Source organism: Suricata suricatta, chromosome 10, assembly GCF_006229205.1.
Source record: "Suricata suricatta isolate VVHF042 chromosome 10, meerkat_22Aug2017_6uvM2_HiC, whole genome shotgun sequence".
NCBI lineage: Eukaryota > Metazoa > Chordata > Mammalia > Carnivora > Herpestidae > Suricata > Suricata suricatta.
In genome coordinates this window covers 86,112,051-86,118,659 of record NC_043709.1, presented here as the reverse complement: position 1 = coordinate 86,118,659, position 6,609 = coordinate 86,112,051, and the positions used below count along the sequence as shown (strand labels likewise).

The 6,609-nt window shown below is 38.6% G+C and overlaps 1 protein-coding gene and 1 long non-coding RNA gene across 5 annotated transcripts in view; one reads left to right on the top strand and one right to left on the bottom strand.

The window, feature by feature from the left end:
* The window catches only part of LOC115304749, a 19,160-nt gene extending 18,185 nt beyond the window's left edge, over window positions 1-975 (bottom strand). The window contains exon 1 of the long non-coding RNA XR_003914596.1: window positions 901-975. This is a non-coding gene — a long non-coding RNA (uncharacterized LOC115304749). The remainder of the gene's footprint in view (window positions 1-900) is intronic.
* Window positions 976-6,007: 5,032 nt separating this feature from the next.
* Window positions 6,008-6,609, top strand: part of SLCO1C1 (solute carrier organic anion transporter family member 1C1) — a 65,820-nt gene continuing 65,218 nt past the window's right edge. For 3 of the 4 annotated variants that reach the window (XM_029955668.1, XM_029955667.1, XM_029955665.1), the window contains exon 1: window positions 6,008-6,308. The gene's annotated coding sequence lies outside the window, so the exon portion shown is untranslated. The remainder of the gene's footprint in view (window positions 6,309-6,609) is intronic. The other variant, XM_029955666.1, reaches the window with a different exon arrangement.

Sequence of the window (6,609 nt, the reverse complement as noted above, 5' to 3'; positions counted from 1 at the left end):
ATCACATCTTCTTGATCCACTCATCAGGTGATGGACATTTAGGCTCTTTCCATGTTTTGGCTATTGTTGACATTGCTGCTATGAACATTGGGGTATATGTGCCCCTATGCATCAGCACTTTTGTATCCCTTGGGTAAATCCCTAGCAGTGCTATTGCTGGGTCATAGGGGAGTTCTATCGATAGTTTTTTGAGGAACCTCCGCACTGTTTTTCAGAGTGGCTGCACCAGTTTACATTCCCACCAACAGTGTAGGAGGGTGCCCGTCTCTCCACACCCTTGCCAGCAGAATCCACTTCTAAAATCATTTAGGTGGTTGGCACAATGCAGTTCTTTGTGTTACAGGACTGAGGTCTGAGAGCCTCCTCTCTTAGATCCTTCGGGCAACTTCCTTCCTGTAGGCATTGCTTTTCTCACCACTCACCATCTTCAAACCAGTGATATTACCTGATTCCTTCTTACACTTTAGACTTTTTGACTTCTGCTGCATCCTTTGGTTTTCAGCTAGAGAAAGATCTCTCCTTTTAAGGGCTCATGTGATGCTGTTGGGCCCAAATAATCCAAGATTATTATCCCTATTTTAAGATCTTTAATTGCATTTGAAAAGTCTCTTTTACCATGGAACTTAGCATATTTACAATTTCCTGGGGATGAGGGGGTGCACTTATTTGGGGGCTATAATTATGTCTTCTACAAATCATGAATAGGATGAGAAACATAGTGAAAATAAAGAAGGCATATGGGCTACATGGTTGTTTCACATGAAGGATGGCCCTGCCCACAGTGAAACTGAAAGGAAGGTACGGAGATTTTTCATATACCCCTGCTCCCTGTACACTCAGCCTTCCCCCATTACCAGTCTCACTATCAGAATGGCAAGTGGTTACCATTTATGAACTTACCATTTGTGATCACATCATAAATCACCCAAAGTATTTGCCTTAGGATTCACTCTTTGTGCTCTACATTATAAGGGCTTGGACAAATGTATAATGACATGTATCTGTCATTATGTCACAATACAGAGTATTTTCACTGCCTTAAAAATCCTCTGTGCTCTGCCTGTTCATCAGCCCTGCCCCCTTGCCCCCAGCCCTAACCTCTGCCCATCACTGGTCTTCCACTATCTTAATACTTTACTTTCCAGAATGTTATATAGTTGGAATCACACAGTATGTAGCCTTTTCAGGTTGGTTTCTCTCACTTAGAAATATGCATTTAAAGTTCCTCTATGTCTTTTCATGGCTGGATAGCTCATTTCTTTTTAGTACTGAATTCTGTTCCATTGTCTGGATGGACCAGTTTGTTTATTTACTTACCTGCTGAAGGACATCATGATTGCTTTCAAGTTTAGCATTTATGAATAAAACTGTTAAAAACATCTGTGGGTAGGCTTTTGAGTGGACATAAGTTTTCAACTCTTTGAGTAAATACCAAGAAGTGTCATTGCTGGACCTTATGGGAAGAATATGTTTAGTTTTTATAAGAATCCACTAAACCATTTTCCAAAGTGTGTGTACCATACTCCAAACAGCAGTGAGTGAGAGTCCCTGTTGCTTTATGTCCTTACCAGCATTTGGTGTTGTCAGTGTTCTGGAATCTTGCCATTCTAATAGGTATGTATTGGTATCCTATTGTCATTTTAACTTGCATTTCCCTGATGACTAAGGATGTGGAGCATCTTTTCATATGCTAATTTACCATCCTTATATCTTCTTTGCTAGGTGTTTTTTAAGGTCTATGACCCATTTATTAATTGAACCCATATCTTTTCTTGCACTTTTGATTGGGTGGGGGAGGAAAGCTAGTTGTTTGTCCTAATGAGAATTTCCATTTTCAGTTTTGCTGATTAAACCTTTATAGATTCATTTAGCATGTTCTTTTTTCTGTTTCTTCCCCCCCCCCCCAAATGTTTATTGATTTTTGAGAGACAGCACAATCAGGGAAGGGGCAGAAAGAGTAGGGGACAGAGGATCTCTGTACTGACTGTAGAGAGCCTGATGTGGGGCTCAAACTCAAGAACCATGAGATCTTGACCTGAGCCAAAGTCAGAGATTTAACTGACTGAGCCACTCAGGCACTCACTCCTCTCTTCCCTGCGGTTCTTAAGAACTAATATTTAGATCTAAATTGAAACTTGATAAGATTTTTTTGAATTAGGAAAGAATGCTATTTCCCAGGTGTTATTTCAAGTTTCTAGTTTCCATTAAGATATTTAAAATGGGTTCTTCTTTTTTTTGTATTGTTATTGATCATTGGTGACCATTATCTAGATGCATTAAATCATTAGGGGTTTGAACATTTTTGTATTTTAATTCTTTTATCCTTTTTTGGTTCATTATTTGGAATATTTCTATTAAGAAAAGTTGTCTTTACATCTTAATAATTCTAATGAATAGGAAAGAGAGGATAAATGTAATTTTTCTCCTAAGTATCAGTTTTAAATATATTGATGTGGTTTCTTAGAAACTTCTAGTGTTTAACATGTGCTTTTTTTGAAGTATTATGAATTCATGAATTTTAACATTCTATATATTTCAACCATTATAGTTTCTATTCTTAAAGATACTGAATATTTCCTACAGTTGATTAGTGGGAGCTTGTTCAAATTCATCCATGAGTTATTGGGATACAACCTAGTCTTCAAGGCTTCCCTGCTGTTTGGTATGACAAGATATTCTGAGCTCATCATATTCTCAGACCTGGTAACAATCACATATCAAGAAGCCATAATTCCTTTTTTATAGTACTTATAGACCCCAATTCAGTACTAGTTGCACTTATTGCCATTGGTTGATCATTGTTTTTAGACCTTTTCAGTGAAGAGAGTTAGGATTTATACCATTCAGACTGAAAATTTCTGGTTCAAATACAGAACTACAAAGTTTTTCTTAACCTCACTCATCTTAAAGTATAAATGAAACTTTAAGCCATGAGCCTGGATGAAGTCATTAATGAGTAAATGTAGATAGAGCAAAGAAGTTATTCTAAGGACTGAATTGTGGGGTGTTGTGGCAATGAATATTAACAGGAAATGACCACTGAGCCAGAACAACTAAGAAGGTGGGGGGTTCTAAAATCCAGGTGAAGAAAATGGATTAAAGAGGACACAATCAGTGGGATGCAATTCTGCTAATAGCTCAAGGAAGATGAAGCCCAGAAACTGCTGAATTTATTAATACGAAGATCTTTGATGTTATTGATGAAAGTAGTTTGGTAGAGTGGTGGAGGCCAAAAAAAAAAAAAAAAAAAACTAAAACAAAACTAGAGCTGGTGGGACAAGAATTGTAAAAGAGGAATTTTAGATAAGGAGTAGAGATGAAAGCTTGGTCTTAGAAACATGAACCATACAACCATAGGAATAGAAGACAAAGCATATGAATATACATGCAGATGGAGAGTAAATGTGGTGAGGGAAGAATACAATATTTCTCTCCTGATTTGTAAGATTTTATCATTGAGTTCCCTAAGCAAGAGCATCAGCTGATAATGAAAATTGGGAAAGAAATGTTGAGGGTTTGAGAGAAGTTATTTGGAAGAAAGAGAATGGGATTAAGTTATTAAAGCATATGTTTAACAATGCCTCTAAGACCCAGTGAGGTTAGTGGTCATAATTTAAGATAAGCCCTTAGGGCATGTTAATGAGTTTTTCTTCAACTATTTAAAACAGTGTGGATGTAAATACAGAATAGAGAGAAATTTGCATTTAACCCAACTGTGGTTTGTCAAGGAAAAACAAATTGACCAATGGACAAAGTGATGTGCTATGGAAGTGAGTAAATAAAACAGTTGTGTGAAACTCAAGTAAGGAGGGAAATGACAATATGAATGATATGGGTTAAATTGTGTCCTCCCCCCTAAAAGCATATGTTGAAATCCTAATGCCCTGTATCAGTGAATGTGACCTTATTTGGAAAAGGGGTCTTTGCAGATATGATCAAGGTAAGATGAGGTCACTGGAATGAGTCCTCATTCACTATGACTAGTGTCCTTTTCAGAATAGGAAAAGACAGAAACACACAGAGACGATGGTCATGTGACAATAGAGGCAGAGATTAAAGTGATGAATCTACAATTCCAACAATGGTCAGCAAACATTGAAGGTACAAGAGAGGGAAGAATCCCTTTTTTAGGTTTCAGAGGGAGCATGGTGCTGCTGACACCTTGCTTTTAGACTTCTAGCTTCCAGAACTGAGATAATAAAGGTCTGCAGGTTTAGGCCCCCCAGTTTGTGGGGGCTTTGTTAAAGCAGCCCTAGGAAACTGATTCATTTATGGTTAATTTCACACCATCGCAGCAGAGTTGAGTGGTTATGGTAGAGATTATATGGCCTGCAAAACCTAAAATATTTACTATTTGACCCTTCGCAGGAAAGGTTTGCTGATCTAAAATATGGAAGTAGGATACAGTCCAATGAAAGACCACATATGAGAAATGCTGAATATTATGTAAAGTAAGTACAATGGACATTCAAAACTGTAACATCAACTGTGGACTGGAGAGGTCAGAAAAGGAATCATGCTAGAGAGTGAACTTGAGTAAACTGAGGATAGACCAAATTATACTCTCTGTAAAATTGCATTTGTTGGTGAGGAAACATAGACTCTCTGAACTTTGGGATAGTCAGCACTGCTTCCTTTTGAATGCACTAGTGGCCACACTGTTAAACACATTGAAAATATAAGAACTATTACAATGCTTGCTCACTAGGAAAAGCTGGTTTGATTGTTAAAATATTTGGTCTTTCAGAACCTGAATGTACCATTGCTTCATTGTAATATTTATTACTTTCCTTGTATCCTTTTTTTTTTTGTAATGAAATATACTTAATAACATTTGATTTTTGGTTAATGATCCTTATCATTAGTGTGAACTAAAATTGTATATGCAATGATGATACCTTCCATCCTGTTATATTAACATCCTGTTATTTGCAATATACTTTTGAATACTTCATATCATTTAATCTTTAAAACAGAACCATGAATCTGTTTTATTTTGAAGAAGAATTCTGCCACAGGGAGGAAGTTGAGCTTCAGTAAAGTTTACTGACCAGGCCAGAGTCACAGCCATTCAAAAATACGGTGGATCTTGGATGATACCAGTAGCAAATTTGTTTATTACCATAAACCAAAGCCAGCTGATACCACTCAGAATACTCCTAAAATGGTACTCTCGGAAAAAGAATTTATTGTAATTGTAGAATTTTTCAGTGCAAGGAGTTCTTTCTCCTTGGAATTTAGATAGAAAAAAAAAACAATCGGATGCCAAATCTCCAATGTTTTTTTCCTGTTGAATTCTTGTAAGTTGTGGATGTGAGCAACTGATCCTGTGTCTGAGAATTAACTCTTTCTAGAAAGAACTCAGCAGTGGGTACCTGGGTGGCTCAGTCGGTTAAGCCTCCAACTTCGGCTCAGGTCAGATCTCACGTTTGTGGGTTCGAGTCCCGCATCAGGCTCTGTGCTGACAGCTAGCTCAGAGCCTGGAGCCTGCTTCCGGTTCTGTGTCTCCTTCTCTCTCTGCCCCTCCCCATCTCATGCTCTATCTCTCTCTGTATCAAAGATAAATAAAACATTAAAAAATTAAAAAAAAAAAAAAAGAAAAGAAAAAGAAAGAACTCAGCAGAGCCTTGATCCTGACCTGGTGTGTGGTCCCTAAGATTCTAGAATCCCAACAGGAAAAGAAATCACCCAAGAGATTTAGCCTATGAGCCTTTTTTTTCTTCTTAACAGAAGAATCCCAGTGATGTCCTCAAGGAGCAGCTGGCTTAAAAACTTCTTGGAAGGAGAAGGAGGGATCTTTGTTACAGACTTCCGCCCCTCCTCCTGCTTCTGTTCCCTTCCCCTCTGCCCCCTGCAGAGTTGTGTTTCTGGGAATCAGCAAGTAAGATCACAAGTGGTCTTTTCTCTTTTCACTCCCATACAGAAAGCTTTATCACGTGTGGCCTTAAACTTGCAGCAAATTGCAAAGAAATGGCTCAAAAGCTTCAGCTCTCTCTGTGCCCTGGGAGCTGGGATGCACGTCAGTGGCTTTGCCAGCGTGGTCTGTTCTCTGCAGACTGCCAGAGAAAAGAGGCCAGGAGGAAAGAGGAAAGAGTCGAAATTGCCCAGGGGTGAGACCATGCCCTTCATCTTTTCTTTCCCCTAATTTGCTCTGTCTGTGTCCATCCAGGCTCTCCCCACCTGGCAAAACCGCTCAGAGCTGCTGTAGAATTCACCCCAGTTTCCTCTTTCAGTCTGTGGAGTGGGGTCCAGCCTCTCTCGCTGAGCAAAATTGAGAGGAATTGGCTGTCTTTGATCTAACCTCAAAGGTAAGACTTAGTTCTTTGCTTTCATGTTTTGTGACTATCACACCAGATTCTGATAGGGGATAGGCTAGTAAACCCTTCAGTTCTTTCTGCTCTACAAGTATCTTATCCTTACACACCATTAAAGTTCTTGGGGCTCTTGCAGGTTAATAGAAATAGGAAAGGACACTGGTTACAGTCAGATCAACTCAGATCTGGGTTCAAATTTTGACTCTGATGCTTATTAGCTGGGTAGTTCTTGCCAAGTCACTTAACTGCTCCAAGTCATATCATTTTCTATAAAATAGGAATTCTAATGCTAACC